Genomic DNA, 9,458 nt, shown 5'->3' with positions numbered 1-9,458 from the left:
AAAAGAACATTAATTCATAGTAATAGTAGCAATAATCATGTCATAATTACTACCCTAATACTAATATAAATAATAAAAGAAAAATAAATAAAATAATAATAATAACAAGGATAAAAATAAGAATGCATAGTAAAAAATTAAAAAGAAATATAAATAACATAAATTTCAAGTGTTAAAAGAAATAGTAAATAAAGTGGCAAAATTAAATAAATAAGGGATTAAATTGAAATTTAAACAAAACTTAAAGCATGAATTGCGAAATAAATGAAGAAATGGGAAATAAAAGACTAAATTGAAAACATAACAAAATCTAGTGCCTAAATTATAAGAATGCAAAACATAAAAGATTAAATTAAAATGGAATATAAAAGTTTGGGGCACAGATAGCAATTAATCTGATTCGTGTCATTCCCTTAGGTTGACAGTAGGTCAAAGGACCAAATTGCAAGGGAATCAAAATAACAGGGTAAAAATGAAATAAAATAAACAATGTGCAGGACTAATCTAAGAACATGCTAAAAAGCAAAAGGGTCAAAATGAAAAATAACCCATTCATTTAAAAACACGAAGATCTAAAGGAGTTCATGTCGGATCATTGGGTTATGTGTCAAAACGACGCCATTTTGGACATTTATGCTACACCCTAAAACGACGTCGTATTACCTAAAAAAATCATTTCTCTTCTCTGGTTAAAAAAAATCTTTCCCTTTTCTTTTTTTTTTTCTCTCAACTCCCCCTCCGTCCAGCCAAGGGTCACCACACCTCCACTGCAGCCACCGGTCATCGGCAACGACGACCGTCGCCTCCGATGGCTGGAGTTGTAAAAAAAAATTTGTTTCTTTTTAGCCCTTTTGACTCCCAAAGCCTAGATTTGAAGGCTAATGCCTTTTAAACTCGAAAAAAGAAGGGAAAATAAAAAAAAACTCTCAACCTTGCCACGTTCATCGAACCCTCAGCAGAACCTTAGTGGGTTTTGAGGTATTTGGGGGCCAGAGATGGTCTCCAACAGCAGTAGAAGCGAAACGACAGGTAAAAAAGGAAGTTTTATTTTTTTATTTTTTATGTTTTTTAAATAAAAAATAAGAAAAATAAACTACATTTTTTTTGTTTTCTCTATTCTTTCAATTTCAACTCTTGTGTCAAAAAATACAACCTTGTTGTTATAGCTTTTATAGTCGATTACATATATTTTTTCTTTTCTTTTTCGTTGTTTCTGCTATTTCTGTCCTCTATCTCATTTCTTTTTTCTTTGGAGGCATTCGTGGCAAAGTCAAAGGTGCTAGGGAGTTGTGCCTTGCCATTTCGATGAATGGGAGAGGTAGGTCTCAGGCGACGTGCCTACTGATGTGGCCAAGGCAGAGGAGCAACAACAACCGGAGGCTTAGAGGTGGCTAGGGTTTCTTGTTTAGTTTTTAGGTTTTGGGCTTTGGGCTTTTAGGGTTTTTTATGTTAGCAGATTTGGGTCAGGGTAAATTGGGCTTGTAATTTGCACTTTAGTTATTATTTTGTTTGTTTTGTTGTTTTATTTATTGGGTCGGACGGATTTGAGCCCTTAAAATGGAAGTTGAAAGCGGTGAAGAGAGCTTCGTTTCGGTGGTCAAAAATGTTGATCAAGCATAGGCGATGGTGCCGGGGATGGGAAGAAAAGATAGGGAAGAAGTAAGGACCGAAAAAAGAAACTATGGAGAAGAAAGCAATTAAAAAAAATTGTATGGTTAATTAATTAAAAAAAGATTTTTAATTAATAAAATAAATGGAAATGGAAATTGAAATTGAAAATGAAATTGAATTTAATTTAATTTAATTTAATTTAATTTAATTTAATTTTCCTTTTTAATACAAATGGCACATTATATTTGGTTCATTAATATATGTGGCATGATTTGATTGGATGAGATAAAAAAATTTAACCGCCATCAATCAAGTAGTTTTTAAGTCCAAAAAGTAATTTATATACCAAATAGATATAAATTATTAAGTTGAAGTACCTGTTTAGATATTAACCCATATCTATATGTTTATCCTTATATTCTTAACAATAATGATTGATTTTCAATTTTAGCCCCTCTACTTTTTATCTATACTACTGTATATAATGAAAGCCCTAATGCCTGATTATTTTCTTTTATATTTTTAACAATAATTGTTAATTTGTAATTTTGGTTTCTCTACTTTTTAACTATATAAAAATAGTCAAAATTTCAATTCTAATCCCTATATTATGCTAAAATTTAAATTTTTATTTTTATAATTGAATTTTTATATAATGTGGTACCTCAACGTTTATAATGTCATTAGTTAGTATAAATACGAGATCTAGAAACTAAGTAAAATGGATGGATTAGGACTAAATTGAAAAAGATGAAGAATTTTGAGGGACTAAATTGTAATTTTCCCAAATTAAGTGATGACTCAAGGATGGAATTTTAAAAGATCATGAAGGGTAAAATGGTCAATTAGAAGAGAGAAATCTAGAAGATAATGATGATATTGGAGATATTTTAGATTAAATAAATAAATATTAGTTTATTAGTATTTTAATTTGATTTTTAAATGATATTTTATTATTTTATTATTATTTTATTTAGTATATATATAAGAAAAGAAAGATGAAGAATCATGCAACCCACCATTTTTTTCATGCACTAACTTGAGGAAAAGAGAGAAAGAACGAAAGTTTTACTTTCTTTACAATTTAGTCCTTCCACCAAAAATTCATTATTTTCCTCCAGAAATCAAAAGAATTTCCATATGCATCAAGAGAGAAAGATAAAAAGGAGACTATGGGGAGCTAGAATATCAAGTTAGATTCAAGAAATAGAAGCTGGAGAAGAGAAAAAATCAAGTTAAAGATTGAAATCAATATGACAAGGTAAGTACATCAAGATTTTAATATATTTTTAAGTTTGATATTATTGAAAAAGTATGGAAATGATGTTAATGTAAAGATTTTGTATATATGGTCCTATGTTCTTGATATGTTAGTGAAGAGAAAATAAGAGAAAGTGATGAGAAATGGTGTAGAAAAAGAAAATAAGGGTGTTATAAACATGGTCATAAACATCTTGTACTAAAACAGTTTTGGACAACAACAGTAGGCTCATTTTGAAACATCACCATAAATTATGAAAATCGAATTAGAGTATGAATAAAATATGTAATTAAATATTATTTAGTCTAGTTTCTCATAAAAGAAACGGTGTAAGTAATGGAATTTTAAATTATGAGATATAATAAATTTTGTGAGATAAGGTCAGAATGAATTCGGGTTCCCCTGTTCTAAATTGGAAAAATCATTAAAAATTGTACAAAAATAATTATGGGTTATAATTTATATGTTTAAAATCATTGATGAGCCTATTTTCAAGGGAAATAAACAGGGACATCATCCAAATTTTGTACAAAGAGATAATTAATTTTAAATGAAGAAGGGTCGGAATTGTCAGACAGCAGAACAGAGGTGACTTTAAAGAATAAACTGTACTTATTGGCTGAACCAAAAAATTTTAAAATTTTATTGCAAGACGATATGTGAGTCTAGTTTCAGGAAAAATTAGCGCATCCTAATTTGGAGTTCCGTAGCTCAAGATAAAAATACTTTAGCGACTATGACTCAAATTGACTGCTTTGAATAAATTTACAAGTAAATTGTGAAATCATAGATAATGTTACTCATAAGCAAGTTATATAAATTAAGGATGTGGAATGGAGAGGAGGAGAGGAAAATATATATATATATATATATATATGAATATTCAGTTAACATGGATAATTTGCACGTTTTAGACTCAGGGACTAAATTGAATAAAAGTAAAACTTTATGGGTAATTTGTAAAAATGTCAAAATGACTAAATTGCATGAAATGGATTTTTTTATTTATTTAAATTACAAAATTGAATGAAATTTAGAACAAGATCAGGTGAAAACATGTTTTAGGGATTAAATTGAAAAGTGTTAAAATTATACAAAATTCTAATATTTTATAGAATTCATGGGCTGTTATCAATATGTATGGGAATAATTAGGCTAAAAAAAGAGATTAAAAGTACAAGAATTTATTTTTCTAATCCCAAGGATTAAAATCATCATTAATTAAAAGTTTAGGGGCAAAATGGTAATCTTGCATAGAGCATTAATTGAATATATCATAATATGAAATGAATGAAAATGATGATCAAATTTGTTTAGAAAGATCCGAATGACTCAAATACGAGACTTGAACGTGGAAAAGAAAAGACATCGCATTAGTAAACACGAACAAGTAACGAGGTAAGTTCGTGTAACTTGAATTATATTCTTAAATGCCTGAAATGTTTGTTATTGATGTGAATATGATTTGAATGTTCATTGTATGAAAATTGGTAAAACATTGATATATTTGATAAAAAGGGGAAGAAATCCCGGTTGAATGAAAGGAAAATTCGATGGATCTCTGAAAAGGAATTGACGGTAAAAAGGATCTAGCCCGGACGGGTGATCCTATCCTGATATAGGCCTCCCGAAGAATATGTGTGAAAAATATCTAGCCCAGATGGGTGATCTTGATATGGCACTCCCGAAGAATATGTGGAAAATGGATTTAGCCCAAACGGGTAATCCGAATTAGGGTCTGAATTTAGCCTGGACTGGTAATTCAGACCCAAGCTCATTAGAGTAATTGTCGTTGCAGGGAATTTAGCCTGGACTGGTAATCCCGACAATACTCTATGAGTTTATATTACAGGGGATTTAGCCTGGACTGGTAATCCCACTGTAAGGAATAAGGTTCGCGGGAGTGTGCTCTCTTGTAGGGGATTTAGCCTGGACTGGTAATCCTGCTGTAAGGATGAGGTTCGCGGGAGTGTGCTCTCTAAAATGGAAATGTGCGCACATGAATATGAATTGACGGACCCGGATTTGTACACTAAAAGTGTACCTCTGAAAATCCATCGAATTTCCAAAAAATTCAACGGGATTAATTTGGTAAATAATAAGGGTAGTAGAAAACATGGAATTGAACCATTATTGGAAATATATTATCGAATTTAATATCCAGTTTAGATTGAACGCGGGATTGAGTACAATCGCTCTGTGCTAAAGGATGAATTGATGGCAAATTACCCAAGTAAACCGAGGTTCAGCATTTGTTGCGGACTTTCGAGTTTACTATCTGTTTAGCTCTCATGAGCTTAAGCTTAGCCTTCGGGCTTCTGAGAACGATGTACTCATATCCGTAAGTCGTTCTTCGATACAGAAAGAAACGGTAAAAGACTTTTGTGGTTGAATTGAAAGATTGAAAGATTATTATTGGTATTGATCTAAAATAAATGTAACCATTGATGTTTAAATGATATAACGGGTAAAGTTCTAAAGTGAGATAACATGAGTTTGGAAATGAACTATTACCGGTATGTACGCGAAATTCATGAAAATGACGGTATATGAAATATCGAAATAATGAAATGAATGATACATGCCTACGAAGAAACGATAAGAGAATAATATGTATCATGACATGTAAATGTATGATTATCTTTAATATGTTGATACAAGAAAATTATGCATGATGAGTTTATATGTAACGTGTGCAAGTACACTAACTAGTATTCTTGGTTTATGCTTAGGCAAGTGCCAAGCTATTAGTTGAATGGTATTATGATTATTTATATAATGCATCGAATTGGAAAGTATTTAAGTGAAAATATGCTAGCACTCACTAAAAAGTGATAAGGCTTAGATTATGCAATTTCTTATGAAATGACTTATCATGTGATCAATTCGAAAAAGACTGTGATTAAATACATTAGCTTGTGACTATGGTTGAAAGATATATTTATGTCTTGTGTGATATGCATAGGAAACGGGAGAGGAAAAGAAACGAAATACTAAGTTCATACTTGAAGTGTAAAATGACGTTAAGTTAAACGATAAATATGTATTAGTATAGAACTTTATGAAATTGAACTGTACGTGAATTAAATGAATTATTGTGGTATTGAAATGTATATTGGATTGAGAAATTGAATTGAATCGTGAACATAAGAATCGTGAATTAAATGAAATGGAAATGAAGTATTGGATTGTATGAGTATGTATTAGGTCTTAGATGCCCTATTTGTTACAAATATAGTAATTTGAAGTTATAACTTGAAGATTTATAAAGGCACGTTGAAAATTTGAAGAGTTTAAATTTGAATGAAATTTTATAACTCGGTTTAACATGTTTATAAGTGTATGTGTTCTAGTAATGCCTCGTACTCTATTCCGGTGTTGAATACGGGTAAGGGGTGTTATGTAACAGCCCGATTTTGGGTCTAGATGGAACAGTGGTTCGGGACCACAAATCTGACGAGGAAAATTTATTTTAAAATTATGACATGGGTTTCATTATGATAAGAAGGTTGCATGAAAATACTGATATGAAAATTTTATTGAATCAGTGATTAATTAAGGAAATGACCTATTTGTATAAAATGTAGAATTTGAATTCGAAAAGCTAGAAAGGTTAACTAGCTATGAAATTGTAATACCTCGAAAATTTCTATAGTAAGAAAGTGAGATAATATCCCTGATATGGTAAATTAAGGAAATAAAGTGATAAAAAGAGTAATTGAGTTATGTCAACATTGGAAAGTATATTATGACATATTAATTCAACAAAGGATTAAATTGCAAAAGTGAGAAAATTTTATTACCCAAGAGTAAATAATCAAAATTTGAGGGGTTAAAGTGTAAATATGAAAAGTTGAAAGACCAATAGTGTAAATATTTTAAGGGTGGAATGATCTAGAAACTAAGAAAAATGGATGGATTAGGACCAAATTAAAAAAGGTGAAGAAGTTTGAGGGACTAAATCATAATTTTACCAAATTAAGTGATGACTCAATGATGGAATTTTAAAAGATCATAAAGGGCAAAATGGTCAATTAGAAGGGAGAGAAATCTAGAAGATAATGATGATGTTGGAGATATTTTATATTAATAAATAAATAAATAGTTTATTAATATTTTAATTTGATTTTTTTAAAAATATTATTTTATTATTTTATTATTAATTTATTTAGTATATATATGTGTGGAAAGAAAGATGAAAAACCAACCAACCCATCATCTTCCATGCACCAACCTGAGAAGAAGAAGAAAGAAAGAATGTTTTCTTTTCTTTACAATTTGGTCTTTTTTACCAAAAATCCACAATTTTCACTTAGAATTCAAAGAAATTTCCATAATCACCAAGAGAGAAAATTGATAAGGAGACTATGGGGAGCTAGAATGTCAAGTTAGATTCAAGAAATAGAGGCTGGAGGAGAGAGAAAATCAAGCTAAAGATTGAAATCAATAGAGCAAGGTAAGAACATCAATATTTCAATATATTTTTGAGTTTGATGTTATTGAAAAAGTATGAAATTGATGTTAATGTAGGGTTTTATTATATAAGGTTATATGTTCTTGATATGTTAGTGAAGAAAAATAAGAGAAAGTGATGGGAATTACTATAGAGAAAGGGAATAAGGGTGTTATAAATTTAGTAATCACCATTTTGCACTAAAACAGTTTTGGACAGCAGCAGTAGGTTAACTTTTAAAAATTACCATAAATTGTGGAAATTGAATTAGAGGATGAGAAAAATATGGAATTAAATATTATTGAGTCTAGTTTTTCATAGAAGAAACGGTGTAAGTAATGGAATTGTAAATCATGAGATATAATGACTTTTGTGAGACTAGGTCAGAATGAATTCGGGTTCCCCTGTACTGACTTTGGAAAATTATAAAAAATTGGAGAAAAATAATTAGAGGATTAAATTTATATTTTTAAATTCTTAATGAGTCTATTTTTAATAGAAACAAACGGTAACATCATTTGAATTCTGTACGAGGAGATAATTAATTTTTAGTGAAGAAGGGTCAGAACTGTCAGACAGCAGAATAGGGATGACTTTAAAGAATAAAATCTACTTATTGGATAAACCAAAAATTCTGAAAATTTTATGGTAAGAAGATATGTGAGTCTAGTTTCAGATAAATTTAACGGATCTTAATTTTAAGTTCTGTAGCTCAAGATATAAATAATTTAGTGACTATGACTCAAGTGGACAGCTTTCCATGAATATATAAGTAAATGGTGAAATTATAGATAATGTTACCTATAAGCATGTTATATACATTAAGGATGTGGAATGGAGAGGAGGAGGAGGAAAATATATGATTATTCAACTAGCATGAGTTTTCATTAAAAATGACCAACTTACATGTTTTAGGTTCAGGGACTAAATTGAACAAATGTGAAACTTTATGGGTAAATTTATAAAAATGTCAAAAAGTAACCAAATTGCATGAAGTGAATTGTTTTATTATTTAAATTAGTAAATTGAATGAAATATTAATTTAGATCAAGATTGGGTGGAAATTCGAGAAAAATAGAAAATTTTCAAAATGTCCCTGAATTTTGGTATTTCTGCAATTTAGCCTGTTAAGTTCGTATGAACTATATTTTTTATAATTTTAATTGCAGTGAATGCTATTTGGTAATGAATATTATATAGATATGTGATTTATTATCGTAATTGAATTATTATTGGTAATATGTACAATTATTAGATGTATTGAAATGATTATCGGAAGCTCGATTGTGGTTGGCAGGAAATGTTGCATTATTTATATTTTGAAGAATTATAAAGGCATGTTAATAATTTGAAAGTTTTAATAATTAATGAAATTTTATGACTCGATTTAATACGTTTACAAGTGTATGTTTCGGTAATGCCTCGTACCCTATTCCAACGTCGAATACGGGTAAGGGGTGTTACATGTTACACCAAGGCAGAGGAGCGGCAACAGCCGGAGGCTTAGAGGTGGCTAGGGTTTCTTGTTTAGTTTTTAGGTTTTGGGCTTTGGGCTTTTAGGGTTTTTTATGTTAGCATATTTGGGTCAGGGTAAATTGGGCTTGTAATTTGCACTTTAGTTATTATTTTGTTTGTTTTGTTGTTTTATTTATTGGGTCGGACGGATTTGAGCCCTTAAAATGGAAGTTGAAAGTGGTGAAGAGAGCTTCGTTTCGGTGGTCAAAAATGTTGATCAAGCATAGGCGATGGTGCCGGGGATGGGAAGAAAAGATGGGGAAGAAGTAATGACCGAAAAAAGAAACTATGGAGAAGAAATCAATTAAAAAAAATTGTATGGTTAATTAATTAAAAAAGATTTTTAATTAATAAAATAAATGGAAATGGAAATTGAAATTGAAAATGAAATTGAATTTAATTTAATTTAATTTAATTTAATTTAATTTTCCTTTTTAATACAAATGGCACAATATATTTGGTTCATTAATATATGTGGCATGATTTGATTGGATGAGATAAAAAAAATTAACCGCCATCAATCAAGTAGTTTTTAAGTCCAAAAAGTAATTTATATACCAAATAGATATAAATTATTAAGTTGAAGTACCTGTTTAGATATTAACCCATATCTATATG

The sequence above is a fragment of the Gossypium hirsutum genome, chromosome D10 (assembly GCF_007990345.1).
Source record: "Gossypium hirsutum isolate 1008001.06 chromosome D10, Gossypium_hirsutum_v2.1, whole genome shotgun sequence".
Taxonomy (NCBI): domain Eukaryota; kingdom Viridiplantae; phylum Streptophyta; class Magnoliopsida; order Malvales; family Malvaceae; genus Gossypium; species Gossypium hirsutum.
The sequence above is the reverse complement of the archived record's forward strand: the minus strand, read 5'-3'. Positions refer to the sequence as shown.